General features: G+C 45.3%; 1 protein-coding gene across 3 annotated transcripts in view; it reads left to right on the forward strand.

The window, feature by feature from the left end:
• The first annotated feature begins 1,086 nt into the window (after nt 1-1,086).
• PAQR8 (progestin and adipoQ receptor family member 8) overlaps nt 1,087-16,490 on the forward strand; it is a 42,761-nt gene continuing 27,357 nt past the window's right edge. For all 3 annotated transcript variants that reach the window (XM_060403725.1, XM_012100845.5, XM_042236746.2), the window contains exon 1: nt 1,087-1,181. The gene's annotated coding sequence lies outside the window, so the exon portion shown is untranslated. The remainder of the gene's footprint in view (nt 1,182-16,490) is intronic.

Here is a 16,490-nt window from a genome sequence, read left to right on the forward strand (position 1 = left end):
TAGGGTATATAATGGAAAAGTGCCAGGTTTCAACAGACAGGAGTTGGGCCTGCCTGTCTCAGCAGAGTCATGAAGTGAATTAAAGGAATCTCTTAAAGTAACACTAGTGCAGGTGGTCTTCCCAGGATCTGATGAGTCTCCTTTTTTTTTTTGTCCAGATAATGATAATGAAGACTGATTTTTTAACAGCAAAGCCAATTTGATTTGTTAATTGGTGCTCCTATTATCTTTTCTTTCTTTTTTCTTTTCTTTTTTTTTTTTTTGTTTTGGCTGCACCAGGTTTTAGTTGTGGCATGTGGGATCTAGTTTCCTGACCAGGGATGTATCCCGCCCCCCTGCATTGGGAGCAAGGAGTCTTAACCACCGGACCATGCTCCCCGGTGCTCCAATATCTTAAAGGTATTTTCCTTATGGTAAAACATGGAGAGCAATGCAGGAAGGGGACAAGTCTGGGGAGGACCAAACGTGGAAATTCCTCTCCTGAGCACCTCCACTCCATCCCTTGTGTACGTAGGTCATGGTTATCGGAACCTGCTAGAGGAGATGGGGGTATAGAAGTGGGTGCCGGCCAGTCAGTGTGACAGGTGTGTTTGTATGGTGTGTAAGTCATAGGGGAGTCCTTCGAGGATGGATCTCAGGGGTGTGAAAGTGTGTGTCGACAGTCGACCTCCTCGGCAAGTCATAACATGATTTCATGGGCAGAATGACCCTGACTGTGCAGATTTGAGTGGTTAAGAGTGGACAGATTGGATTCTGTCTTAAAAGGAGTAGGTTGTTGCTTTTCCCCCTCCGGAAAGACTTCTGCTGTGCCCCCCCCCACCCCCCACCCCCGGAAAGAACAGGACAGCGGCTGACTAGTCTCTTTTTCTCCTGTCCCCTCGGGCCTTCAGCCGCCGAAAGGGGGCCTTGCGGGCCTGACCCCCAGCTGGAAGGAAGAGGCGTAAGTCAACTTCCTCGCCGGCAGCACTCGCGGCGGCGGTGGGTGCGCGGGTCTGCGCATCCCGCCCCCGGGCCGGGAAGGGGCGGAGCCGGGCGGAGCCCGCCCCCGGCTGGCCCCTCTTCCCCGCTGCTCCTCCGACCCGCGCTGGCCGCAGTCACCGCCGCCTGCAGGAAGCTGGGAGCGGGATCTTGGGCCGGGAGTGCGGGCTGGGCTGCGTGCACGGGCTCGGCCGCCGCTGCCGGTGAGTCCCTGGGCTGGCGGCGCGGTGCGCGGAGGGAGGCGGGTCAGGACCCGGCTGTTGGGGAGCCCCCGGGCGCAAGCACCAGGATGTCAAGATCGCGACTGTGGGGGCCCCCGGAGGAGCATCGCGAGGTAGAGGAGGAGCCCGGGGGCGGGGAGTCAACATGCCCCCGGTGCTGGGGCGTCCAGGAGCCCTGAAGGCGAGGCAGAGGGTCAGGAACTCGAAGTTGGGGCGTCCCGAGACCCCATCCTGGAGGACTAGGATCCTGAGGTTGAAGAGGTCCCCAGGGGTGCGGAATGAGGGCTGCCCAGTTGGCCTTCTCGGGGCGCCCTCCGCAGGGCGGAGGGGAGCAGAACCCTGGAAGGGAGTGCGGAGAGAGGAAGCCCGAGGCGGGCGGGGCGGGAGACAAGCCCCAGGGAGGGGAGCCCCGGACAGTGGAGGGTGGGGCGACGCGAGTGACTTCTCCGGGAAAGGATGGAGGGGGTTTCGCCGAGAGGGCGGGCGCGGGGAGCGGAGCTGTGCGGAGAACCCGGGGTTCTGTTCTGGAGGATGGGGGGTTGGAAAGCTAGAACGCCGCGGCGGGGGTCCGAGGTGGCCCGCGGAGCTGTAGGGCGGGCACTCAGGGAACATCTCGGCCTAGGGCACGCAGCCCACTCGGTGGGGTCATGGCCATCTGAAGAGGACATCCTCGCGAGGGAGCAAGAAGGGCCACCCTGGATGGGGTTGGGTAGGGACCCTCCACCTAGCGAGCTCGGGCAGCGTTGGCAACTTAACCAGGGGAACTAGAGAGGGGCGCACCTGGCAGACCTGCGTGGGCACCGCAGTGTCCTAAGCATCCGTGGCCCTTAGGCACAGACTCATGAAAGGGAGACCCGTGGACTGGACAGGCTTAGGGCTGCATTTCATATTTCTGAGCTGGGTTAGAAGTGATTTTGCCCTGGGATCCGATGAGAAGGGTCTGGGCTTATAGCTCAGAATAGCTCTGGAGTGAGTTTTCAAATTGTATAGGTAAGCGCTACCTCTGTGTGTGTGCGTAACTCATAATAAAAGTGTGTGTAATTTTTAGATCCACATGTGCTGCTTGCTTCCTCCTCTTTTGTACTTTGTGAGAGGTTGTTTCTGAGTAAAAACTGGAGGAAAATCAGGAAGGTTCCAGCGTACACACATACAAACGAACCGCCCACAAATGCATTGCATTCCACGGTCTAGTAAACATGAGTATTATACTTTTGGATTGCTTCTGTTGGCGAGGGCTCCCTTTAGTGGAGTGAATAGGAGTTACCTGCATGGAAGGTGGGCTGCCCTTGACTGCCCTCTTAGGAGGTCCACAGCCTGGACCCACCCCTGAGTTGCTGCACCCTTGACCAGGTCACCTGGTAGGACGCTAGCCTGCTCAGGACCTCAGTGAATGGGCATTCTAGAGTCTGTCTGAATATAAACAAATGACCAGTGCACTGTCTGGTTTATCTTCTTGTTTTTTCCTCCCGTTGTTTGTCTTAGTGTCTGGCTCTCTTTTACTAGTTAAATAATATTGACATCTTATATTGATATATTCTATATGGTTAATTATGGGTGGTAATTACCTTAATTATTTGATATAACAACTAATTCAGGAAGACCTAGGGCCTTGGGAATCCTGTTAAGTAGATTTTTCCCTGAGGAGGTTCCTGGGCTTTAAGGGGCAATGGGAGGGGGAGGGAATACGCTCTACTCCTTTTCTTTTCTGCTGTAGATATAGGTCCATCTTCTAGTATATACTGAGATTTGAGCTTCTTGGGAGGACCAAAGACTTTTGGCATCTAGTATTTGGCTCAGATGGTAAAGAATCTGCCTGCAATGCAGGAGATCTGGGTTTGATCCCTGGGTGAGGAAGATTCCCCAGAGAAAGGGATAGCTACCCACTCCATTATTCTTGCCTGGGAAATCCCATGGACAGAGGAGCCTGACAGACTGCAGTCCATGAGTTCCCAGAGTTGTACACAATACACAACTTAGCAAATAACAATTTCACTTTTCACTCTTTAATATGTTGGGCCCGTTTTTTTTTTTTTCTACATGGAGAGGAAAGCTCATCAATAAGTATGCAAGTTAACAGTAAAGTGATCTGTTCAATTTCATAGGTGTCATTTCAGGACAAGTTTTTTTTCCATCGGGGTGGTCAGAACCTTGCACCAAAATCTGCATTATCATTATTGCGGTAGCATATTTATCCACTTGGACATCTAGCTAGCTGATTCTTCCAATTCTTTATCCAAATGCTAGAATAAGTACCTAAGTATTTATACATTCAAATAAATTCGTGTTTCACCCTTTCTTCCTCACCCCTCATCGTGGCAAGCTGTGTACTAATTCTAGTGATGCTGTCATTGCCGAGAATAATTTTGGAGCCCTGCTTTGGAGTTGCCTTCAGAGTTGGCAACACGTTGACTGAATTGCCTCTGTGATGGCAAACCTTCCGCAGTTGGGAAACAGCCAAACGCTTGTGTGGAGCCAACTTGGGTGGAGAATTGGGGTTGTTATAGGAAGTATGTCCATTAAAGTAATGAAAGTCCTCTTGAAGGACTAGCACTTCTACAGGGGTCATCCAGTAAAGAGTATGTGTTTAGGATTGTAAAGTAGTTGCTTTGAAATGCAGCCTTCATTTGATTGTTTGTGCTCTGGTGCATGTGTTAAAAAAAAACAAAAACTGGTCCTAGAGGAGGCAATGGCAACCCACTCCAGTATTCTTGCCTGGGAAATCCCATGGACAGAGGAACCTGCTGAGCTACAGTCCATGGGGTTGCAAAGAGTTGGACACAACAGCAACTGAGCACAGAGTATTATACTCTGTCATAGCTTATGGTTTGGGGGCTTCCCAGGTGGTGCTAGTGGTAAAGAACCTGCCTGCCAATGCTGGAGATATAAGAGACTCAAGTTCCATCCCTGGGTCAGAAAGAGCCCCTGGAGGAAGGTACAGCAACCCACTCCAGTATTCTTGCTTGGAGAATCCCGTGAACAGAGGAGCATGGCGGGCTACAATCCATAGGGTTGCAAAGAGTCAGATACGACTGAGGTGACTTAACACGTACCAACACCTTATAGCTTTGGGGGCTGGAGAAGATCAGCCTTTCTTTTCCCCTTCCATGTCCTCTGTACCAGGCAGTTTCCATCCCCTTGTATTTTTTACCAAAAGCAAAATGAACAAAAGACTTGTGTTTTCCAGCAAAAAAGGTAGTCAGAAAGTCACTTACCCTATTGGTCATTACCAATAGGTAATATTGGTAATTAGGTGTCATTGCCTGATACCTAAGTTTTTATGTGAAAAGATCTATACAGAATCAAGGGGAAGAGAATGATTTCTGAAAATCCATTTTAGTTTTGGGATTCCATAGCACATAGCATGAAAAATTACATATCCCTTTTCTGCCTTTGTTTCCCTAAATTCCATTTCCCCCCTGCTCAGGTTGTATAACCTGAAGTTTCAGTACACCCTTAGCTTGAATCTTGATTTAACTGTGATCTTGGACAAATTACTCATCTCTTTTGGCCTCCATTTTCTTACCCTAACATGAAGATATGATGAGCAGGTACCTCATGGGGCTGTGATGGAGATGAAGTAAGATTTGTGTGTGTAGAACCCTGAGATCAGTGTCCTTTACATAATCAGTGCTCCACAGCGTCTGGCTCTTTATGTTATTGAGTGTTTATTGATCGTTTTGTATTAAAATTCCTTTTAAGCCATGTAAAAATTTGTATGTCCAAGTAGTGATAGTCCCTTTGGCTGGGCTTTGCAAATGAACCTGTCCTCTCAGGAGTGTTTTAAGAGTGACCTTAATAGCAACCATAGCTAGCTACTTTATTTTGAATTCCTATTGGACTTCTCAGAGGTAAAGGATCCACCTGCCAAGCAGGAGACTACAGTTTAATCCCTGGGTCAGAAAGATCCCCTGGAGAAGGAAATGGCAACCTACTTCAGTATTCTTGCCTGGAAAATCTCTTAGACAGAGGAACCTGGCGGGCTCTAGTCCATGAGGTTGCAAAGAGTCTGACACAACTTAGCAACTGAGCATGCACGTATTTTAAAATATGAAAAGTCCAGTTTTGAGTGTGTATTAGGTGTAACAGTTTGGTAAAAAGCTGAAGGAAAATTGTTTAAAAGCTTCTCCTATAATTTTCTCCCTGATCCAATGAAATATTATTTTAATGGCATAGCTCTAGTTCTCTTGGCATATATTGAAAAGGATGATTCTGAGGAACATTTGTTTCAGTTAAATTGGAGTTTTGTTCTGTTTTTTCTTTTTTTTTAAGTGATAGAGAGGAAGAACCTGGCACTGCATTCTCAGCTCTTTCGTAAATACCAAACTGATTGTATCAGTTTTTACAAATTTATGAATTTTATTATATTCAGTTAATTTTACCTTAATTTTAATGAAATAATTTATGGTTACTATGAAATAGCTGTTTCATAAAATGTTCAACATTTAGTGAGAATTCTCTGTGTTTCAGTGAAGTATGTGCAGGAGACAAGGTATGAGAAACAGATATTTCCTCCTAGAAGTTCACATAATGCGGCCTCTTACTTAAGACAATGCATTAGCAAGAACTGTTGGGTTTTTTTTTTTTTTCTCCTAATGGCTTCCAAGGCTAAGGGTTAATATGAATTTCACTATATGTTCCTTTCCCTCAATTTCTTCAGTTCAGTTCAGTTGCTCAGTCATGTCCAACTCTTGCGACCCCATGAGTCGCAGCACGCCAGGCCTCCCTGTCCATCACCATCTCCCAGAGTTCACTCAGACTCACGTCCATCGAGTCCGTGATGCCATCCAGCCATCTCATCTTCGGTCGTCCCCTTCTCCTCCTGCCACCAATCCCTCCCAACATCAGAGTCTTTTCCAGTGAGTCAACTCTTCACATGAGGTGGCCAAAGTACTGGAGCTTCAACTTTAGCATCATTCCTTCCAAAGAAATCCCAGGGTTGATCTCCTTCAGAATGGACTGGTTGGATCTCCTTGCAGTCCAAGGGACTCTCAAGAGTCTTCTCCAACACCACAGTTCAAAAGCATCAATTCTTCGGCGCTCAGCCTTCTTCACAGTCCAACTCTCACATCCATACATGACCACAGGTAAAACCATAGCCTTGACTAGACAGACCTTAGTCAGCAAAGTAATATCTCTGCTTTTGAATATACTATCTAGGTTGGTCATAACTTTTCTTCCAAGGAGTAAGTGCGTCTTTTAATTTCATGGCTGCAGTCACCATCTGCACTGATTTTGGAGCCCAAAAAAATAAAGTATAACACTGTTTGTATTGTTTCCCCATCTATTTGCCATGAAGTGATGAGACCAGATGCCATGATCTTCGTCTTCTGAATGTTGAGCTTTAAGCCAACTTTTTTGCTCTCCTCTTTCACTTTCATCAAGAGGCTTTTTAGCTCCTCTTCACTTTCTGCCATAAGGTTGGTGTCATCTGCATATCTGAGGTTATTGATATTTCTCTTGACAATCTTGATTCCAGCTTGTGTTTCTTCCAGTCCAGGGTTTCTCATGATGTACTCTGCATAGAAGTTAAATAAGCAGGGTGACAGTATACAGCCTTGACATACTCCTTTTCCTATTTGGAACCAGTCTGTTGTTCCATGTCCAGTTCTAACTGCTGCTTCCTGACCTGCATACAGATTTCTCAAGAGGCAGGTTAGGTGGTCTGGTATTCCTATCTCTTTCAGAATTTTCCACAGTTGATTGTGATCCACCCAGTCAAAGGCTTTGGCATAGTCAATAAAGAAGAAATAGATGTTTCTCTGGAACTCTCTTGCTTTTTTGATGATCCAGCGGATGTTGGCAATTTGATCTCTAGTTCCTCTGCCTTTTCTAAAACCAGCTTGAACATCAGAGTTCACGGTTCATGTATTGCTGAAGCCTGGCTTGGAGAATTTTGAGCATTACTTTACTAGCATGTGAGATGAGTGCAATTGTGCGGTAGTTTGAGCATTCTTTGGCATTGCCTTTCTTTGGGATTGGAATGAAAACGGACCTTTTCCAGTCCTGTGGCCACTGCTGAGTTTTCCAAATTTGCTAGCATATTGAGTGCAGCACTTTCACAGCATCATCTTTCAGGATTTGAAATAGCTTAGCTGGAATTCCATCACCTCCACTAGCTTTGTTCGTAGTGATGCTTTCTAAGGCCCACTTGACTTCACATTCCAAGATGTCTGGCTCTAGATTAGTGATCACATCATCATGATTATCTGGGTCATGAAGATCTTTTTTGTACAGTTCTTCCATGTATTCTTGCCACCTCTTCTTAATATCTTCTGCTTCTGTTACTGGTCATAGCAAACACCTTCCAACAACACAAGAGAAGACACTACACATGGACATCACCAGATGGTCAACACCGAAATCAGATTGATTATATTCTTTGCAGCCAAAGATGGAGAAGCTCAACAAAAACAAGACCAGGAGCTGACTGAGGCTCAGATTATGAACTCCTTATTACCAAATTCAGACTCAAATTGAAGAAAATAGGGAAAACCGCTAGACCATTCAGGTATGACCTAAATCAAATCCCTTATGATTATACAGTGGAAGTGAGAAATAGATTTAAGGGACTAGATCTGATAGATAGAGTGCCTGATGAACTATGGAATGAGGTTCGTTACATTGTACAGGAGACAGGGATCAAGACCATCCCCATGGAAAAGAAATGCTAAAAAGCAAAATGGCTGTCTGGGGAAGCCTTACAAATAGCTGTGAAAAGAAGAGAGGCGAAAAGCAAAGGCGAAAAGGAAAGATATAAGCATCTGAATGCAGAGTTCCAAAGAATAGCAAGAAGAGATAAGAAAGCCTTCTTCAGCGATCAATGCAAAGAAATAGGGGAAAACAACAGAATGGGAAAGACTAGAGATCTCTTCAAGAAAATTAGAGATACCAAGGGAACATTTCATGCAAAGATGGGCTCAATTTCTTGGAGAAAGCTAAATATATGGATCTCTCAACAGGGTTTATATTTTTTGATATGGATAAATTCTTTCAGGATTAGATCCTGCTATGTACTCATATGCCATAAAAGGAAATAAGGGCTCTAAAATTACTTAGTGAATTGTAAAGTGATAGACAGTCTGCCTTCTCTGTGGGGGCTGGCGTGGGGGATGGAGTCTGCCTCATCAGGTTCAACCAGCCGGGGATGGAAATGTCAGTGAAAGAATTAATCCATAGTCAAGCTAAGAAAGAAATGGAACATTTTATTCAAACCAACCTGAGCATTATAATCTGGGAGACAGTCTCTCAGAGAGGCCTGAGAACTGTTCCAAAGAGGTGAAGGTTGTGGCCAGTCTAGATGTGACTTTGGAGAAGAGGGTACATGCAATCAAGCACACATCTTGGTAGAGTTATTGCTATCTGCAAGGAACAGGTGTCCTAGTTGACGGTTTTAGTGCCCTGTAAGTATGGGAAGAGTCTAGAAGCTGGATTCATAAGATTTTCTCCTGAAAATACGTTAACCACCTGAGGGTCAATTTCTGTTTTTCTGTAGCACAAAATGCCTCATCCTGATCTTTGCCCTGAATTCCTTTTGAGGTGTACTGCATAGGTCAGTGACCAAAGTGGCTGATGACTTAATCCTTGTAGAATTGATGGTGGACAACATTCTTTATTTTTACAATCCCCTCCTTTTCAGTCTTAATTTCGACCATGATTTGGGAGGCATTTTGTGACTGCTTTGTCTCATGAGGCTAGGAACACTCCTTCCCAGGTTGGGCAAGGATTTCTTTGACAGGCTTCTCAATGTGCTGTTAGTGGACAAGACTCTGTTAACAGTAGCCAGAGCCTCTGGCCAGCCTGAAATATGGTCCGGGAAATGGTTCCCTCTTGTTGCTTCTTCCCACATCTAGAGTTACACTATTATAATCATCGATCTTATAGAATTGTATATTTCGTCAATCATTTTAAGTCACCTAGTCAACAAAGGTCCATCTAGTCAAGGCTATCATTTTTCCAGTGGTCATGTATAGATGTGAGAGTTGGACTATGAAGAAAGCTGAGCACAGAAGAATTGATGCTTTTGAACTGTGGTGTTGGAGAAGATTCTTGAGAGTCCCTTGAACTGCAAGGAGATCCAACCAGTCCATCCTAAAGGAGATCAGTCCTGGGTGTTCATTGGAAGGACTGATGTTGAAGCTGAAACTCCAATACTTTGGCCACCTGATGCGAAGAGCTGACTCAATTGGAAAGATCCTGATCCTGGGAAAGATTGAGGGCAGGAGGAGAAGGGACGACAGAGGATGAGATGGTTGGATGGCATCACCAACTCAATGGACATGGGTTTGGGTGGACTCCAGGAGTTGGTGATGCACAGGGAGGCCTGGTGTGCTGCAGTTCATGGGGTCGCAAAGTCGGACATGACTGAGTGACTGAACTGAACTGAACTGAATCATCATTAATTTTACCAGAGCCTTGGCCACATATTTGGTCATGCGAGAAACAATCATCTTATTCAATAGGAGGAATACAAGTAATGCAGCTAGTGGCATTAATAAGGTCCTAAGTAAGTATCCAAGTGAAGAGCTCCACTAGGTGTGAGCCAGTATCTCCCCAGGTTCTCTGACCAATCTATTCTATACCAGTTACTATATTTAAGGAAAATGATATATTGGTATTGTACATAAAGCTCACCAAAGATGTCTACAGTTAGAAGATGAAGGTGGGTCATCATGACTTCTTAAGGACTGGCAAAGGAATGCTGTCTTCTAAAGAGTTGTGTGACTGCCAGAAGAAGCACAAGTGATCTTTCTGATTGAGCAGGGATTGCTGCCATTGGGAAATCTGCTTAATGCATAATGCAGACGCACAATGGCCAGGGGATGGGAGGGAGGAGGCCAACGGTCAGAGAAAATTTTTAGGTTTAAATTTTTCTTGTCTAGCCTTAAAATGTCAGTTGAAATAAATGTCAGAAAATAGTCAGGGAAAAAAAAAAATCCCAGGGGAATTTGGGAGGAGCATGAATACATGTATATGCATGGCTAAATCCCTTCTCAGTTCACCTGAAACAATCACAGCATTGTTAATAGGCTATATCCCAATACAAAACAAAAAGTTAAAAAAAAAATCCCAGAAAGTTCCAGAATACAAAACTTGAACTTGTCATGCCCAAGCAACTACTTACACAGCATTTATTTTACATGAAACAGTTACATTGTACTTACAGCTATTCACATAACATTTACATTGTATTAGGTAATGTAAGTAATCTAGAGGTGTTTTAAAGTATGTGGGTGGATGTGGATAGGTTACATGCAAATACTGTGCCAGTGTATATAAAGGACTTGAGCATGCACAGATTTTGGTATGCCAGGAGGATCCTGGAAGCAATCCCCACAGACACTGAGAGGCCACTGTATGACTGTAGGATGGGGCTATTTTTGTTGCTTATCCCTTCTATAGCGGCATTTGGCCTTTGCTCCGTCTCTGTTCTGAATGGTATTTCACACCCAGGAAACAATACCGCAGGGTGGTTGAGACTAGAGCAGGTGTTCTTAATAAGGAGCAGGGGCAATGATTTTACATCCCTTTCACCCCCAGGCCACCAAGATAATTGGCAATGTCTAGAGATATTTTTGATTTCCATAGCTGGAAAGGAGAGAGATGTCACTGGCATCTAATGGGTAGAGGCCAGAAATGCTGCTAGATGTTGTATAATGCATGCGATAGCCCTTCACAGTAAAGAATTTTCCAGGTAACTCAGCTTGTAAAGAATCCCCCTGCAATGCAGGAGACCCCAGTTCAATTCCTGGGTTGGGAAGATCCACTGGAGAAGGGATAGGCTACTCACTCCAGTATTCTTGGGCTTCCCTGGGGGCTTAACTGGTAAAGAATCTGCCTGCAATGTGGGAGACCTGGGTTCGATCCCTGGATTGGGAAGATCCCCTGGAAAAGGGAACCCACTCCAGCATTCTGGTGTGGACAGTTCCATGGACTATATATAGTTTATGGGTTCACAAAGAGTTGGACATGACTGAGCGACTTTCATTTTCATTTCAAATGGCAGTAGTGCTGAGAGATCCTGAACTACATTAAGGGATCTGGAGTGGGGACCAACTTGTGTTAGCATCCTAGAATGACCCTGGGTGAGCTCCTTAAAAATGCAGGTCTGAAATGCTGTTGTGCAATTGGATGGGATAGTGTATATAATATACTTAGCTCACAGAGTTGCCCAGTAAATGGTAACTCTTAGTATAATGTCTGGTTAGTCAGTCCAGGGACTATGCATCAGACATAGCTTTGGCTTTTGAACCCATGGTACACAGATCCAGGTCAGGTTTCCTGATCCCATCCATGTGTCCAAGAGTAGGTAGGGCAGGGACACAGAACCACCTGTGTCTGTGGTTCCTTCTGCATTCTGGTTCTGCTCTCGGTGGGCTGCGGTTGCCTCCAACCAGGTGAGCAGGGCAGTGCTTTGGACCTGTTTTCTCGAGGGCAGAGATGAGCTGAGGCTGGAGAAGCTTTCTATTTCCTCCTTCACACTTGGAAGGAGGAAAAGGCTAGGTGGTGAAGTCCTCCCCACACCCCACACCCCTCAACTTGTCTTCTGGGCTCTACTGGGACCCCTACCTCTGCACAGGCACAACTTCCTCTACTGTGTGAGCAGGCCTGGTGTCTGGCAGTTTCTCTTTACTTTTTCTTAGCCTCTTCTACTCAAGCAAAACTTCTTGGAGGGTCCCTTCACTTTCAGTGAAATACTCCAAGTCCCCTGCAGGTTTTGCTCTTCATGGGCCTTCTTGGCCATCTGGGGAGAACAAAAGAGGCCGCCCATGAAGCTCAGGCCCCGCTTTGACCTTCCTGCTTGCTGTGTTTTTCCTGGTGCACTTTGAGCCACAGAAGTGAGTGGTCCATTCAAGCAACCAGAGGCGCCTCAGCGGGATGGGGGTGGGATGACATTCCGAGAGTGTTTAGCAGACCCAGATGTAAACAAATGGAGTGGTTTTTCAGCTGTGAGCTAGAAACCATCAGTTCTGTGGTTCTCAGTCCTGGCTGTACAATAGAAGCACCTGGGGCTTTCTAAGAAGGCAGATGCCCAGGCCCCACCCAAGACAGTTGATTCAGACTCTCAGTGGGGAGGGCCAGGGCATCACATTTTTAAGGTGCTCCTGAGATTCGGAACCATGCCTTGTGAAATTAATGACCTGCATTTAAGAAAAAGGAAGAGAGAAGAAAACAAAAGAGAGCCAAACTAAAAATGAGAGTAACATAAGTTCCGTTTTGTTAAATGTTTGTTTTATGATGAATGTATCACCTGCCTGTGATGTAAAATTTGTTCTTTCCAAAGGGCTGTAGTCGAAAGAGTTTGAAAACTTTATTTTAAAGCCTTCAGTTCAGTTCTGTTCAGTTCAGTCGCTCAGTCGTGTCCGACTCTTTTGTGACCCCATGAATCGCAGCACGCCAGGCCTCCCTGTCCATCACCATCTCCTGGGCACTCAGCATATTGGGCACCTAATGACCTGGGGAGTTCCTCTTTCAGTATCCTATCATTTTGCCTTTTCATACTGTTCATGGGGTTCTCAAGACAAGAATACCGAAGTGGTTTGCCATTCCCTTCTCCAGTGGGCCACATTCTGTCAGACCTCTCCACCATGACCCGCCTGTCTTGGGTTGCCCCGCAGGCATGGCTTGGTTTCATTGAGTTAGACAAGGCTGTAGTCCTAGTGTGATTAGATGGACTAGTTTTCTGTGGGTATGGTTTCAGTGTGTCTGCCCTCTGATGCCCTCTTGCAACACCTACCATCTTACTTGGGTTTCTCTTACCTTGGGCTTAGAGATATTTAATTAATGTTGGCAAATTGCCTCTTGAAATATTTCTGTATGTGTTTCTGCTAGACAGTTTTCTCAGTGCTTTTATATACCTTGTCAAATACAACTTCTGCAGTCACTCTGTGAGCCATGGAAAGCAGATATCATTATATTGATTTCTTTCATACAGATGAAGGAAATCTGGGGCTGGAGATAAGAGAGATTTGTCAAAGTCACAGTGAGAAAAGGGGCAAAATGGACTCAAACCCAGGGCTTCTGATTACTGCTACAAAGCTCTGTCCACCACATCTTTGTCTCTTCTGATGGAGTTAGAGCATGGCCTTAATGCAACTTCAAATACTGCATCAAAATAATAACTATTGACTGAATACCTACTGATACCAGGAAACAGAGTTGACCCTTGAGCAACCTGTGGGTTAGGCCCTCCTTGGGTCTGGCCTGGTAGTTCTGGCTGAGAAGGAACCTGAACAATGACCCTGTGGAGTGAGATTGGATAGACTTCCCAGTAGTCTGGGAAGCAAAGGCTATTTTGTTCATTTGTTCATTTATCCACTCACTCATTTATCAGTATTAATGCCTTACCAGGGCTGGGGTCTATGCTGAACATGAGTAAAGATAGAATGTTGAACTCAAATGCAGTCCCCGCCCTTGTCGTGAGTACTTAAGGGAGGATGCTGTGCTTCAGAAGCAGATGAGGAAAGGATTCCTTAAGGCTTTCTCATACCTGTGCACAGAGCTGAGGCAAAACTCAGGCCATGTGTAAACGAAAGTACAAACAGTTGGTTGTACTCAGGAGCTTAGCATTTAAGAACAAGACCTCATGTTAGCCCACATGACATTCAGAACCCCACGTCCCCAAAGGTGGGGAACCACATTCTGCTGGAAGTCACCTGGGTTGGATGATCAGATTGAGTTAAGCCTGGGGCTTAGGGTGTGTCCTCAGAGTGTCTGGGAGGGTGCAAGCTCCAAGCCATCTAGATAACTAATAAACTGTCCCTATTCTCTTATGTGAGGACTCCATAACTCAGCAGACCAGTGTTTGTTGAATGAGTGAATTAATAATGATTATAAAGAATGGTCATCTATAATAAAGGTAATGGAAGATGTCAAGATTTCAAGGCAAGCACACCCAGAGAAGAGTCAAGTTCTCCCAACTTTCCAGGCTGAGCTGGTTCCTGGGACTGTAAGAACCTAAAGGCAATCAGAGCTAGGGTTATTGATTCGAGTTTTTGGTTGGTCTTGACATATTAGAATTAAGGGCTGCTGCTGCTGCTACTGCTAATTCGTGTCAGTCGTGTCCGAGTCTGTGTGACCCCATAGACGGCAGCCCACCAGGCTTCGCAGTCCATGGGATTTTCCAGGCAAGAGTACTGGAGTGGGGTGCCATTGCCTTCTCAGCATTAAGGGCAGTGACATTTATTTCCACTTATGATGTTGTAGTCCAGAATTAAGAAAAGCAAGCAAGAAAAAACTCAATTCTTTTTTAAAAGTATTTTATTTATTTATTTGGCATTTGTGGGTCTTAGTTTCGGCATGCAGGATCTTTAATCAGCATGTGGGATCTACTTCCCTGACCAGGGATTCAATCCAGGCCCCCTGTATCAGGAGTACAGAGTCTTAGCCAGTGGACCACCAAGGAAGGTTCCTGCCCCACCCCCCATCCTAATTTTTAAGGAACAGATAATTTGTTGCTTTTCACCAGTAACTTGAAGCTATGTATTTGCCCTATTCTTAGCACCTGCTCTCTGGAGGCTAAGAGAATTTCCCAAGAGGTTCAAGATCAATCCATAGCACAGAAACTGGGAGAGAGCTACTGTTCCCCAAACCACTTGAAGATGGAATAGAAATACTCTGCCGAATGTTGCCTGTAGGTCATACTTTTTGTGAGAAATAAAACTTTGTTGGTGAAATCTCATTTTCCTTTTAGACTCAAATTGCTTGTATAAAATATGGAAGAAGAAAAGAGGAGGATGTAAAAATCAATGTTGAGTGTAATGGCTCTTGAATTAGAAAATTTAAATTCTCCATGGTATATTTCACCCTGTCCAGAGGATTCATTCCAGGAGTTCGATCTTAGCTTTGGTATTCCTGCACTTAAGCAAGATGAGGGCATCAATATTGTCTTCTTGAGTTGCCAGGAACCCTAAGCCCTTTATAAAGTGGCATTAGTTAGTTTCATGCATGGACTCCTGCTGGGATTGGAATTGGCTGCAGTTGTAGAATGTCACCCAGACAGACAGGTTCAGGTATAAAGTGCCAAGAATTTCACTGAAACTGGGCAACATTTCAGGCAGGTAGAAACTGATTCGTCAGATCTCATTGTGCTGAAGAGGTTCAGATTAATTCATGAAATGCATGCACAATTCTGTCCCATGAAAGCAAAAGAAAATATTAAACTATTTATAGTTATGTGGCTGTGATATGTCTCATGGCCTGGAGGACCATTGTGTCTAGATACATTAACCTAACTACACAGGATGTAACAATACACTCGTGTGTGTGAAGACATACTGCAACACAAAATACCTGCTATTCTGACGAATACCTACTATATTGAAGATTCCTATGTGCCAGGCATGGTGCAGTGCAATGTTTCTTTACATTGTCTCTACTCCTTGAAACAAATTTAGGAGAGAGAGATCCCAGTTTACCAATGAGGAAAAGAAAGGAAGTGGCTTGCCCAAGGTCACTATAGTTAGAAAGTGTGAGAGCTGGTTACAGATTTGTTATTTGTGAAAGGGCCTGTGGCAGATGAGTTTGTGTTTAATTTAGGGCTCCTTTACAAAGCTTCTATAGCCTGGAATGGGTCCAGGGTGGGATTTCCTGACTGCTCAGCTCATCACCCTATATAACGGATTCCCTATATAACGGATTCTGGATTCCAGAAGGTGGGAGTTGCTAAATTTATAGATGTGGTTCCCTGAACCTACTTGAAGCATTGACTCTGGGGGCAGGGGGCAGGGTCTCGGGGTGGTGCATTGAGCTTTTTTTCATGATTCCCTATGCCTACAAAACCACGTATGTGTGTGTCAAATAGCTGCACAGACCATCAAAACTTGGCGATCCTTTCTTTTAGCTCCGGTGATAGTAGCTTCATTTGGAGCCACCTGCCAGCTCTCCTAAACTCTAACCTGAGATTAGGAGTAACTGAGTAAATGATACAGGGTAATGAATCATTGAATGAATGTGGTTGACTTACTTTCAAAGCATGGAAGACTAATAATGCTCACTCTGAAACAAGTATGATGGGACTTCCCTGGTGGTTGGGCTTCCGTCATGGCTCAGTTGGTAAATCATCTGCCTGCAATGCAGGAGTTCAGTTCAGTTCAGTTCAGTCGCTCAGTCTGACTCTTTGCGACCCCATGAATCACAGCATACCAGGCCTCCTTGTCCATCACCAACTCCCGGAGTTCACTCAGACTCATGTCCATCGAGTTGGTGATGCCATCCAGCCATCTCATCCTCTGTCGTCCCCTTCTCCTCCTGCCCTCAATCCCTCCCAGCATCAGGGTCTTTTCCAATGAGTCA

This window comes from Ovis aries, chromosome 20 (assembly GCF_016772045.2).
Source record: "Ovis aries strain OAR_USU_Benz2616 breed Rambouillet chromosome 20, ARS-UI_Ramb_v3.0, whole genome shotgun sequence".
NCBI lineage: Eukaryota > Metazoa > Chordata > Mammalia > Artiodactyla > Bovidae > Ovis > Ovis aries.